Raw genomic sequence first — 13,278 nt, forward strand, 5'->3', positions numbered from 1 at the left:
TTTGTGTGTGACACTGCCAGGTCCCTGTAATATATTGTCTGAAATCTACTTATGTGTGTCACTGTTTTATAAAAGTTCGTTTATTTATAAAGACTATTTTATCTAAAACGTACACATTTGTCAGCTCTCTGCATGAGATTGAAATGGTATACTGTTTTAGCATGTGTGATAGCATCAGATGATTTGAAGGAAAGAAGTGAATGTGCTACGCTATTTACTGAGCAAACCATAATGGCAATTGTTTCCTGTTATATAGCACATTATTTAGGCATAACTGTTCATTAATGTTGTAATAAGGATATATATTTGCATGTGTTAAAAGGTCTCAGAATTACTATTTGTACACCTTTTTGCTATTTATATTGAGAGAGTTTACCTGTGATGATTGTTTCAATTATGTCAAAACACCAGATTAAGATGAAGATAGACTGCAGCTAAGCTGAACACTCATGCAGACAGAAAATAGTTGTACAGTATATCAGTATCACATACAGGATGTCCTTAAAGTCGTGCACCATCCTGATTTTCGTTTTTTTTCTGAATTTCAGATTTAGTACTGATTTAAATTTTTTTTCTCTCTTTCAGAGTTATTTATGGCTAATAAACTAACACTAGAAGAAAGAGTTGAATTGGTTTTTATGTTTGGAAGAGATGGGGCAACACACCGCTCTGTAGCTTAAGCATTCGACCTCAACCTGGATGGTGCGCGACTTCTGGGACACCCTGTTTATTTGTCAGTGTCATATTTAATCTACACAGTCTTAGTTTACAGTGGTTATCCCTGTATTTACATCAAAAACCATTTGATTTCTCGATGGAGATCAAGAAATCAAAACTTTAGTGTATGAACCTGGTAATGATTTGATTCCCTGAAATTCAGTTTTTCTTCTCTATACGTATAAGGTACTGGTGACTCCTATTTCTTTGCAGCCATGGTTAATTAAATTAGTAATCTGTTCACAAATTTATTTTACTACGGATTATTGTATAATTAAGGGTTTAACACGGTTTGTGGTGTAACCTGCTACCAGTGAAGCCAATTTCGTACCTCGGTGCGAATTTGACTTGGTACGAAATAAGCTTCAGTGGATGAAGAAGACGAAGACAAGATGAAGGTGTTACAGGCTATTCTACCCCCAAAAATGAAGAAAATGTGGCAAAAACTGAGATGACTTAACAGTCATATATCTGCATGAGAGTGGATGCAGGTATACATATGTACAAGAAAGTAGATAGATGTGGGCCAGAGAAGTCTACATGTAGATTAAGAAAAAACATCGTTATTCATACATATAGTTGACTTGCTGCAGCAAATTACACCTATGAAACTGTACAACCTCACAACGCAGCATTCTTAATGTAAAATGTTTAAAAAGTTTCAGATTGTAAGCATGACAAAGAGTATGTTGGCGTTGACCTACATGTGCAATTTCTGCATGACATCAGGTTTATCCCTTGACTTTTAATTCCCAGGTCTCAAGTTGTTGACTTTGTAAAAAGCTGTCGAAGTGATGCTCTGCAAATTGCCCTCTTGCATTTCAAAAGTTTACATGCTCAAGTTGTATCTAGAGCAAACAGTTCAGTTATGTAATATGTGGCTAGTGCCTGGTTTCTTGAGGATGTCTGTTCTAACATCCTTATGTTCTTACTGTGGGCTTTACCCTATATAGCTCCGTGCGGTCTGTATAAAAACATATCAGTATTTAAGGATCGGTAGTACTTTTTTTCTCTTTTTATTGAGCTCTCCCAAACTGGTAAATAGCATGCATGTTTATACAGGAGTAAGCTATATAAATAGTTTTCTAACCCTGTAGTTTAACCCTTAGCATTAAGGCAAAAGCTAGTAATGCATTAGACTTTCTCTGTGCTGAACGAAACAAAAACATCTTTTGGTGTACAATGTTTCTTTTTTTGAACCATCAAGAAATTAATTTGCTAAATCACAAACACTTTGAACTTTGCTATTTGCATATGGTTTAAGTTGCCTTGTGTGTAAACCATACACATATTAAAAGAAAAGACAACAAATTATGTAACCCAAGTTATTTGGCAAGTGGGGTGGAAACAGACCTGTACAGCCACAGACATTTTTTTCCTGCTTACTTCATAACTTATAGGAATTCTTCAAGCCATGGGATGCGCCATGTTAGATCAACTGCAAACGAGTTGCCGCGTCACTAGTAGTACCCACACACACATGGTTGAATTTAGGTAAAACAGGGTTTGGGTGACGTAAACGGAAACCAGTGTGTCCTCGGGGCATGCAACATCACAGAAATAGAAAGTTATGCTTTGTAAACTTCCTGTGAGATACCTTATCTATTTGGTATAGTATGTTTCTGGTGCTCTCATTTGTTTTAAAATACAATGTCTCTAATTCTTTAATTTTTTTCAGTTGCCTCTGCAACCAATATTTTGAAACATTCTGAGAGAAATAATTAGGACAGTTTTATGAAACTTGCATCTTAAATTGCGCAAACAAATCATTTTAAACATCATTTTCATAATAATTGTATACATAAATTCCACTGAAGTGGAAAAGTGCTTTAGTGGTTGAAAAGTTTGAGAAGATTTACAGTAGATGTATGTTTTAAAATTTTGGCTCAGCTGTTACTTCGTCGTATGGTTGCAGGTGAAATCCAAGTACATGTAGGTTAGAGGAAGACAGAAAATAAGAAAAGGAAGCCTGCACTTAGTGCCAGCGCCAGCCTGACAGACCTGTGTTTTTTCCCTGTGCATAATGAGTACAAGTGTTGATCCACGCAGACATTGTCCACTCTTGCAAGGATTTAATTGTTCTCCAGTGGTTTTTCTTCCTGTAATTGTTAATGTTTTTACATCGTAGTTTACCTCAAAGGCCAGCAAGAAGAGAAAGTACGCACAACCTCTCAGCGGAAATCATTAGACATGAATTGTATAGAAGGAAGTTGTTAATGTCTCAGTGTATTTCCTTTGTCAGCCTGAAAAAGAAATGTTGTTAAAATACTGAAATAAAACTTGAGAAATTTAAGTTTTTTACATTTTCATTTTGAGTGTACAAGTGTAGTGGTTTTGGGGATTGTAATAACCACGTTCTGATGATGTGAGGTATTAAATGAGAAGCGACTTGATACAAAAGTCCTGTGTGAAAATTGATAAGTATTTCTCATAGTATAATTGAGTGTGCAGATAACTCAACAAACATGTTCAATACATTGTTTTGCTGGCCATATAGTGTAGTGCTAATCAGTCCTCTCACAGCTTCCACCAATAAGATCAGTGTGTTCTGATTTACCTGATGTGGTTCCTGTACAGCCCATAGTGCTACATCCACAATGTACAGGAAAATAATGTCAGTATGAGGGCAATGTAGAGCGTTTTCATAATTTCATGTCCCAGTGTACTTACTATAGTTTTTTTCCACCATAAGCATGGTACATTTTATTGATATTTATCACCTACAGCAGAATGTAAATAGTAATCTGTGCCCAGTGAAGAGACAGTGTCTCAGTAAAGTAGTGATGAATGCCTTATGGAGAGACAGTGTCTCAGTAAAGTAGTAATCAGTTTCTTGTGGAGAGACTGTGTCTCAGTAAAGTAGTAATCAGTTTCTTGTGGAGAGACAGTGTCTCAGTAAAGTAGTAATCAGTTTCTTGTGGAGAGACTGTGTCTCAGTAAAGTAGTGATGAATGCCTTATGGAGAGACAGTGTCTCAGTAAAGTAGTAATCAGTTTCTTGTGGAGAGACTGTGTCTCAGTAAAGTAGTGATGAATGCCTTATGGAGAGACAGTGTCTCAGTAAAGTAGTAATCAGTTTCTTGTGGAGAGACTGTGTCTCAGTAAAGTAGTAATCAGTTTCTTGTGGAGAGACAGTGTCTCAGTAAAGTAGTAATCAGTTTCTTGTGGAGAGACTGTGTCTCAGTAAAGTAGTGATGAATGTCTTGTGGAGAGACAGTGTCTCAGTAAAGTAGTAATGAATGTCTTGTGGAGAGACTGTGTCTCAGTAAAGTAGTGATGAATGCCTTGTGGAGAGACAGTGTCTCAGTAAAGTAGTAATCAATGCCTTGTGGAGAGACAGTGTCTCAGTAAAGTAGTGATGAATGCCTTGTGGAGAGACAGTGTCTCAGTAAAGTAGTAATCAATGCCTTGTGGAGAGACTGTGTCTCAGTAAAGTAGTAATCAATGCCTTGTGGAGAGACTGTGTCTCAGTAAAGTAGTGATGAATTCCTTGTGGAGAGACAGTGTCTCGATAAAGTAGTAATCAATGCCTTGTGGAGAGACAGTGTCTCAGTAAAGTAGTGATGAATGTCTTGTGGAGAGACAGTGTCTCAGTAAAGTAGTAATCAATGCCTTGTGGAGAGACTGTGTCTCAGTAAAGTAGTGATGAATGCCTTGTGGAGAGACAGTGTCTCAGTAAAGTAGTAATCAGTTTCTTGTGGAGAGACTGTGTCTCAGTAAAGTAGTAATCAGTTTCTTGTGGAGAGACAGTGTCTCAGTAAAGTAGTAATCAGTTTCTTGTGGAGAGACTGTGTCTCAGTAAAGTAGTGATGAATGCCTTATGGAGAGACAGTGTCTCAGTAAAGTAGTAATCAGTTTCTTGTGGAGAGACTGTGTCTCAGTAAAGTAGTGATGAATGCCTTATGGAGAGACAGTGTCTCAGTAAAGTAGTAATCAATGCCTTGTGGAGAGACAGTGTCTCAGTAAAGTAGTAATCAGTTTCTTGTGGAGAGACTGTGTCTCAGTAAAGTAGTGATGAATGCCTTGTGGAGAGACAGTGTCTCAGTAAAGTAGTAATCAATGCCTTGTGGAGAGACTGTGTCTCAGTAAAGTAGTAATCAATGCCTTGTGGAGAGACTGTGTCTCAGTAAAGTAGTGATGAATTCCTTGTGGAGAGACAGTGTCTCAATAAAGTAGTAATCAATGCCTTGTGGAGAGACAGTGTCTCAGTAAAGTAGTGATGAATGTCTTGTGGAGAGACAGTGTCTCAGTAAAGTAGTAATGAATGCCTTGTGGAGAGACTGTGTCTCAGTAAAGTAGTGATGAATGTCTTGTGGAGAGACTGTGTCTCAGTAAAGTAGTGATGAATGCCTTGTGGAGAGACAGTGTCTCGGTAAAGTAGTGATGAATGCCTTGTGGAGAGACTGTGTCTCAGTAAAGTAGTAATCAATGGCTTGTGGAGAGACAGTGTCTCAGTAAAGTAGTAATCTGTGCCTAGTGGAGAGACAGTGTCTCAGTAAAGTAGTGATGAATGCCTTGTGGAGAGACAGTGTCTCAATAAAGTAGTAATCAATGCCTTGTGGAGAGACTGTGTCTCAGTAAAGTAGTGATGAATGTCTTGTGGAGAGACTGTGTCTCAGTAAAGTAGTGATGAATGCCTTGTGGAGAGACAGTGTCTCGGTAAAGTAGTGATGAATGCCTTGTGGAGAGACTGTGTCTCAGTAAAGTAGTGATGAATGCCTTGTGGAGAGACAGTGTCTCAGTAAAGTAGTGATGAATGCCTTGTGGAGAGACAGTGTCTCAGTAAAGTAGTGATGAATGCCTTGTGGAGAGACTGTGTCTCAGTAAAGTAGTGATGAATGTCTTGTGGAGAGACTGTGTCTCAGTAAAGTAGTGATGAATGCCTTGTGGAGAGACAGTGTCTCAGTAAAGTAGTGATGAATGCCTTGTGGAGAGACTGTGTCTCAGTAAAGTAGTAATCAATGCCTTGTGGAGAGACAGTGTCTCAGTAAAGTAGTAATCTGTGCCTAGTGGAGAGACAGTGTCTCAGTAAAGTAGTGATGAATGTCTTGTGGAGAGACAGTGTCTCAATAAAGTAGTAATCAATGCCTTGTGGAGAGACAGTGTCTCAGTAAAGTAGTGATGAATGTCTTGTGGAGAGACTGTGTCTCAGTAAAGTAGTGATGAATGCCTTGTGGAGAGACAGTGTCTCGGTAAAGTAGTGATGAATGCCTTGTGGAGAGACTGTGTCTCAGTAAAGTAGTGATGAATGCCTTGTGGAGAGACAGTGTCTCAGTAAAGTAGTGATGAATACCTTGTGGAGAGACAGTGTCTCAGTAAAGTAGTGATGAATTCCTTGTGGAGAGACAGTGTCTCAGTAAAGTAGTGATGAATTCCTTGTGGAGAGACTGTGTCTCAGTAAAGTAGTAATCAATGCCTTGTGGAGAGACAGTGTCTCAGTAAAGTAGTAATCAGTTTCTTGTGGAGAGACTGTGTCTCAGTAAAGTAGTAATCAGTTTCTTGTGGAGAGACAGTGTCTCAGTAAAGTAGTAATCAGTTTCTTGTGGAGAGACTGTGTCTCAGTAAAGTAGTGATGAATGCCTTATGGAGAGACAGTGTCTCAGTAAAGTAGTAATCAGTTTCTTGTGGAGAGACTGTGTCTCAGTAAAGTAGTGATGAATGCCTTATGGAGAGACAGTGTCTCAGTAAAGTAGTAATCAATGCCTTGTGGAGAGACAGTGTCTCAGTAAAGTAGTAATCAATGCCTTGTGGAGAGACTGTGTCTCAGTAAAGTAGTGATGAATGCCTTGTGGAGAGACAGTGTCTTAGTAAAGTAGTAATCAATGCCTTGTGGAGAGACTGTGTCTCAGTAAAGTAGTAATCAATGCCTTGTGGAGAGACTGTGTCTCAGTAAAGTAGTGATGAATTCCTTGTGGAGAGACAGTGTCTCAATAAAGTAGTAATCAATGCCTTGTGGAGAGGCAGTGTCTCAGTAAAGTAGTGATGAATGCCTTGTGGAGAGACAGTGTCTCAGTAAAGTAGTAATGAATGCCTTGTGGAGAGACTGTGTCTCAGTAAAGTAGTGATGAATGTCTTGTGGAGAGACTGTGTCTCAGTAAAGTAGTGATGAATGCCTTGTGGAGAGACAGTGTCTCGGTAAAGTAGTGATGAATGCCTTGTGGAGAGACTGTGTCTCAGTAAAGTAGTAATCAATGCCTTGTGGAGAGACAGTGTCTCAGTAAAGTAGTAATCTGTGCCTAGTGGAGAGACAGTGTCTCAGTAAAGTAGTGATGAATGTCTTGTGGAGAGACTGTGTCTCAATAAAGTAGTAATCAATGCCTTGTGGAGAGACTGTGTCTCAGTAAAGTAGTAATCAATGCCTTGTGGAGAGACAGTGTCTCAGTAAAGTAGTAATGAATGCCTTGTGGAGAGACAGTGTCTCAGTAAAGTAGTGATGAATGCCTTGTGGAGAGACTGTGTCTCAGTAAAGTAGTAATCTGTGCCTAGTGGAGAGACAGTGTCTCAGTAAAGTAGTAATGAATGCCTTATGGAGAGACTGTGTCTCAGTAAAGTAGTAATGAATGCCTTGTGGAGAGAGTGTGTCTCAGTAAAGTAGTATTCAATGCATTGTGGAGAGACTGTGTCTTAATAAAGTAGTAATCAATGCCTTGTGGAGAGACAGTGTCTCAATAAAGTAATAATCAATGCCTTGCAGAGAAACAGTGTCACAAACTAGTAATTGGTGAAGAGACAGTGTCTCAGAGTAGTAATAAACGCCTTGTGAAGCGATGGTGTCTCAAAGTGGTAATCAGTGCTTTGTGGAAAGACAGTGTCTCAGAGTGGTATTCATTGCTTTGTGGAGAGACAGTATCACAGAGTAGTAAACATTGCTTTGTGGAGAGATAGTGTCACAAAGTGGTAATCAGTGCCTTGTGGAGAGACAGTGTAACAATGTGGTAATCAGTGCCTTGTGAAGAGACAGCGTTACAAAGTGGTAATCAGTGTCGGTCTCGCTAAAGAGACCTATGTCTTACAGGAGAATATAAAATACTCCGTGTTAAATCATGTACAGGTGAAATGTTGAAACAAAGAAGATGCTAAAGCTTTGTAAAAGAGAATGTGGATACAGTTGCCAGGCAAAGCATAAAGCAGTGCTCAGGCTTTGATAAGCGAAGAACTCCTATGAGCAGTATAATGTATTAAAGTCGACATTTCTCCGTGGGAGGCATTCAAGTTAGAGAAGTGACAAGTGCACATACTACCCATTAAAGACGATATGGGTGGAGTTTTAGGATGTGATGTGGCCAAGCTTACTTCCAGATAACAAATTGTTTGTGAATTTGCTGGAGTCTCACTTACAAAACACTGACAACATGCACTTAACCTCTGCTTTTTTTGTGATCTCAGCCATGTTTTTTGTGGGCTCAGCGGTGTTGAACATGTATCAGATATGATGCACATTGTAGGCCAGGGGAATGACAAAGAGGAAAAAGTTGAAATAAGCCAGTCAGCACTGACAGATCACATGTTTGCTATGAAGGAAGATAAATGACCCAAATAATTTATTACAAGACACGATTAGACTGCCAAAGAAGACCTGTAAACATACAAAGGTGACCATATGTATTCCGGCACATGTATTATTGCAGTGAAATTGGCTCACACTGTATCTTGTAGCTTGTTTTTTTGCCTTTATGCACAATCCAACGATGTAATGGCATGTTTGAGTAGTAAATGTAGTCTTTCACTTTAAATATTTGTTTTCCTTGACTTTGATGGATGCTCTACTTGCGTTAAACTTTTTGCACCTGTATGTATTTGTTGATATGCTGCCTAGTTTGATATATTTTAAGTAAATTGTTCTATGTAATTTTGAGGCTCAATGTCTGTCTTTGTCTGTCTGTCCAATATGTATCCATATCTGTCTGTCCAAGTGTCTACTTATAAGTCGGTCCAGCTACCTGTCTTCATGTCTCTCTGTTCATCTATCTGTCTATCTATCTGTGTTCATCTATCTTTCTATCTATCTGTGTTCATCTACATGTATCTGTCTGTTTATCTGTGTTCATTTATCTGTCTATCTATCTGTGTTCATCCATCTGTCTATCTATCTGTGTTCATCTGTCTGTCTATCTATCTGTCTCCATCTGTTTGTCCATCTGTCTGTCCACATCACCACATCTTTGAACCATACAGACAAGAGAAATGTATCAACGTTTGCTGAAATCAAATTTGGGACTCAAACCTGTGTGTTTTGACCTTTTCAAATCTATACTTTAATACAATAATATGCATTGTGATGAGCTTAGTGAACATACCGTAACTGTAACCACCATATCTGATGCTGCCTGGAATACGTAGAATGCCCAATAAGGGTTGATTACTGGTACCTTTTAACTGCTGGATTACAACTTGTTTGTGATATTATAGGGAAAAGATCCAGAATTTACAAGGGTTATTCACTGATAAACTTGATGGTGAAATCTGTAATGATACAGACAGGTAATGTAAAGGACACTGTACGTGCAGAGAATTATTTGTTATTAAATCTTTCAAAGCCATATGCTGCATATTGAAAGCTAGATATCCAGGATCTTAAAATTAAATTTCTGGTGGTGTTTGGTTATTATAAGCCATTTCAATTTGTGTCTAAATTACAAATACTTACATTTATTTTGTTATTTATTTTTTTCAAACTATCAGCCTTTTCGAGTGACTAAAATGGGTGACTGACTCACTTGAGAAGAAACGGAAATAATTGGCATAAACAATAAAGTATAAAGAATTGTTTATCACATATAATGGTGTAGAAAATTTCACTGCTGTGCAGGCATGGATATTCTGCTTTTTATGCAGCATGCACAGATGAAACTGTGGATTGAATTAATTGATATTTTTTGTTGGTGCTACTGGAAAAAACTTTTGTGATTGAATGAGGCCTTTTCCTTAATGAGCATGTCAGTGACCTCCCCTCAGTTGTGAATGACAGACCTAGAAATTAATTTTCTTTGGTAAAATTAAATGTGGGTGTGAATTGAATATGTGTACATGGAAGCACTTGTGAAATGATGTACAAATATGTGTCTTACATACTTGTGCAAATTAATCTTGTTCTGCCAAATTAACTTGTTCTGCTCTTCCATATTCCCTAGCAAAATAATGAAATTATGAAAGTTATATTTATGTGTTTGTGAATGATGATGGCTTAACTCCACAATGGCAATATTTAAGCCATATCGTGGCAAAATTTACCTATATTACATTTTTGTCAACCTCTTGTTTTGTAAGTTTAAAAATTCATGATGCATGATGTTATTTCAGAGCAAATAATTTTAAACTTTGAAATATGTAGCCACTGTGAGGTCAAGTCCAGCTAGTGCTGGCTTCCTCCCCGGCTGTACATGGGAAGGTCTGCAGCAACCTGCGGATGGTCATGGGTTTCCCCCCGGGCTCTGCTCGCTTTCCACCCACTGTAATGCTGGCCGCTGCGTATAAGTGAAATATTCTTGAGTATGGCGTAAAACACTAATCCAAAAAAAAAAAAAAAAGGATATGTAGCGAAATCTTGATGCAAATACTGTAGGAGTTTATTATGTACATCTACGGTATGTGTCTAGGTGTAAGTTTGCATGATTGGTATACTAAGGATGTGACCTAGCTAACATTTTCTGCAATGTTGATGTGATAGATGTTTGTTATTTGTGGTATACAGCTTTTTTCGCCTTATTTTTCACATTGGATAGTATTGCTTATAATTTTACGATTTCCGGAGAGCTCCTGCTTTTATCCGTCTTCATGGTGCACATATATTATCATTTTTCATCATTAGCAAGAATTTGTATCAGAATAATTTGTATTCCTTTCTTTTTAAATTCAGCTGGCAACATCGTTATAAGCTATGAATTCAAGATAACCCATATACAGTAATAAAACAATCTAACACAATTATTAACAAATATTTACTAATTGTGGTATTCAAGAAGCAAATTGATAACCCTGCATTTCACCTTTACATTTTATTGTAATGCAAAATACAGGATTGATGACAGAAAAAAAGAAATAGACTAAGCATAGGTTATGATGTCAGTTGAAATTATATCACATAAAATACGTGTACAGTGATCAAGTTTTGTCCCTTGTGGTTCATTTATGTTCAGAGAGCCTTGAATGCTTTAATACATGTTTATGTGTATGGGTGAAAGATGGAAGCAAAATATGTGTCACTGACTTCAGGCTGGACCATTAGTGTTGAGTCTACATGACATTGGAAAAAAAAAATGCCAATCTGATTTGCATGTACATGCGTGTGTTGTCAGAAAAACATGTAGATATATGTTCTATATATTTAGGCATAAACTGTCACTAGGCATATTTACCACACCATGCCAGAATTTTGTTTCATAATACTTCTGGTGGATTACTGTTGGCGCAATATGGGGCATAGAATGTATGTTACACCTCCAGAAATGTGCAGCACCAATTACGTTTAATGCACAATATATGGCACCAAGTCAAGAAGTGTTCAAAATCTTAAATTGGATTACAATTTTTATGAAAGAATCATGTTGCACAAAGTTGAATAAGTTGTTTAAATGCCTAAATGAACTCACCACAAGCTACCTTTTCAACCAGTTTACATACGCTGCGACTGTCTATCAAACTAACCTTCAATCTACAACCTCCTTGAACCCCATCCCTCCAAAACCTGGAACCAATGCCCTTAAAAATTCTTATAGATACTGTATTATGGGGTGACATTGTGGAACCGACTTTACCTATGTATGTTAAAAAATTACAGAGTGTCAATGTTTTAAAAGATAAAAATGGAAATGTTTATTATGTCAAAATATGCCTGTGTGGATCATTGTATAATAGGTTTATATATACTGTATAGTCTTTGTAAATAAATTTGTGTGAATGTCTGAGAGAAATGAACTCTTAACTTGGCATTGAATTGGGGTATTTTACAGGTTACAGCTATTGTGTTGGATGGATAGTTATGGGTTTCCCCCTGACCTTGCTCAGTTTCCTCCCACCGTAATGCTGGCCACCATTGTAAAAGTGAAGTATTCTTGAGCACAGTGTAAAATGCCAGTTAAATAAATAAATAAATAAATATTGTGTGGGACATATATTTTAGAATGAGACCAGCTCATGCTGGCTTCCTCTCGAGCCGTACATGGGAAGATCTGCCAGCTACCAGTGGATGGTCATGGGTTTCAACCCTGGCTATGCCCGGCTTCCTCCCACCATAATGCTGGCTGCCGTCATATAAGTGAAACATTCTTGAGTACGGCGTAAAACACCAATCAAATAAATAAATATATTTTAGGAATTTTTAAATTTAATTATGTAAGCTGACATGGATGATTTTGATGGTGGATGCCTGATCAGTCTTCAGGCATGAGACAAGTATTGTCATTTTTGGCAGTGAAATTGTATCAGTCTTTAGCTACTCATGTCAAAATGAGAATGAGTCTAAATGAAAGTCTTCAGCTACTCCTGTCAAAATGAAAGCAAGTCTAAATGAAAGTCGGCTACATCTGTCAAAATGAGGACAAGTCTAAATGAAAGTCTTTAGCTACTCCTGTCAAAATGAGAACAAGTCTAAATGAAACTCTTTAGCTACTCCTGTCAAAATGAGAACATGTGTAAATGAGACCAATCAGAATATTGAAATCAGACATTTTTGGGCCTTGAAGTTTGACAAATTGCCTGATTAATATGCATAAAAAGTTCAGTGAACTCACCTTGTTTTCAGCATACAGTGGATGTATTCTGATGACTGTCATGGGTGGAATTCTCAGTATGATGGCTAAGTAACGTAGAGCTCCAGTGACATGTAACTCCAGACCTATATAACCTTCACGTGTGAAGTTCACAGTGGCAAACAGCAGGAGCATTCATTAACTGAAATTCGGAAACAAAATCTCATGTCAACAAATATATCATTTGATGTAAAAGGAAATTCTGTTTATATAAACACCATTATTTTGTATACGTATGGTACTTTATGTACATGTATATGGGCCACTTTAGTCCCCTTAGGAAATCTGCACATTGAACATGTACATACCACTGTTTGCATGAGTGTAGATTGCGTCCCAAATCCTGTTTAAAATTTCGTTTTAATGACTACAGTGTTTAGAAGAAAGATGAGTGTCTCAACAGGTTAACTTTCGGGAATGTCATTACTCAGCTGTTGGCTTGGTCCAAGGGGCATAACTCTTAGGATATTGCCGCATATTTGGAGAACTGAATGCGTTGCATGCATGTATATGTTGTGTGTGTTGTTACCACATAAGTTAAGCGCTTTGTGTGTGACATACATAAAGGTTGTCATTCAGTTTACAACAAATCACGAAGGCAGTTTTTTGCCGCGGGCTCTGGTTTCAATCCTTCATAAAATTGACTGTCTAATTATATATGAAAGAATTCCTGAGTATATGACATTAAACAATACATCAATAAAGATTATAAAATATTTATCATTTGGAGTTTAAATTTTTCGGTACATGTAGGGAAATGGTGAAATTCATCAATTACCCTGGTCAATATACAGTACATGTGTACCAAGCGATGC

At 37.6% G+C, this 13,278-nt stretch overlaps 1 protein-coding gene across 1 annotated transcript in view; it reads left to right on the top strand.

Annotated features, from left to right (window-relative positions):
- Window positions 1–13,278, top strand: part of LOC135479715 (uncharacterized) — a 204,841-nt gene that overhangs the window by 23,530 nt on the left and 168,033 nt on the right. The window lies entirely within an intron of this gene.

Source organism: Liolophura sinensis, chromosome 12 (assembly GCF_032854445.1).
Source record: "Liolophura sinensis isolate JHLJ2023 chromosome 12, CUHK_Ljap_v2, whole genome shotgun sequence".
NCBI classification, from domain to species: domain Eukaryota; kingdom Metazoa; phylum Mollusca; class Polyplacophora; order Chitonida; family Chitonidae; genus Liolophura; species Liolophura sinensis.